Here is a 733-nt window from a genome sequence, read left to right as displayed (position 1 = left end):
TATATATATGATTTTTAAAAAGAAAGAAAGAAAGAAAGAAATGTGTATTTATCAAAAAATACTTGATGGGAAAATGGAGTGTATCACAAATGTACAAAAAAAAATAGAAAAACATCCATTGCAAATTGTAATAATAATAGGTAATATTAGAATTTTACTGCATTTTTGATCAAATAAATGCAATCTTGGTCAGTATATTAGACCTCTTTCAACAACATTAGAAATTCTGAAAAATAATGCACATTATGTAGTATTAATTGCACTAAAAAAGAGAAAATGTACCTGCATGGCTGCCAAGTGAACTTAAAGGAACTTTCTGGATTTATGTATCATCATCACACTGAAGATAAGAGAACTTAACAACCTTTGTGGATATCACTGACCTTTCGGACAGATGTCAGTGCATGGGATGCACATCTTGATGTGATTTTCCTCCACCTCCATCTTGTTGCTCGGACAGGCTCTGACACAAGAGCTGTGATCCACCACAAAGTTATCTGAGATCCAGACAGCAGAACATTTGAGTAGTAATGAGACAGTTGTGCAATGATAGTCTGAGGTGAAAAAAAAAACTTTTTTCGCAAATAAAAAGTAGTGACCATGAGGAAGTGATTGTTTGTTAAATTAGTAATATTGTTTTCCAAAAAAAACCTTACTTACGTGGGCATTTCTTGACACAGAACGCTCCATAGGTGTATTTGGCGTTGGGATTGTGCTCGAGCTGGAAGGTTGT

General features: G+C 34.0%; 1 long non-coding RNA gene across 1 annotated transcript in view; it reads right to left on the bottom strand.

The window, feature by feature from the left end:
• Positions 1 to 732, bottom strand: part of LOC122346159 — a 2,047-nt gene extending 1,315 nt beyond the window's left edge. Inside the window, exons 1-2 of the long non-coding RNA XR_006251103.1 lie at positions 661 to 732; positions 384 to 497 (exon numbers count right to left, since the gene is read on the bottom strand). This is a non-coding gene — a long non-coding RNA (uncharacterized LOC122346159). The remainder of the gene's footprint in view (positions 1 to 383; positions 498 to 660) is intronic.
• Between the last annotated feature and the right edge of the window lies 1 nt (position 733).

This window comes from Puntigrus tetrazona, chromosome 1 (genome assembly GCF_018831695.1).
Source record: "Puntigrus tetrazona isolate hp1 chromosome 1, ASM1883169v1, whole genome shotgun sequence".
Taxonomy (NCBI): Eukaryota; Metazoa; Chordata; class Actinopteri; order Cypriniformes; family Cyprinidae; genus Puntigrus; species Puntigrus tetrazona.
This window is presented reverse-complemented; position numbering and strand designations above follow the sequence as displayed.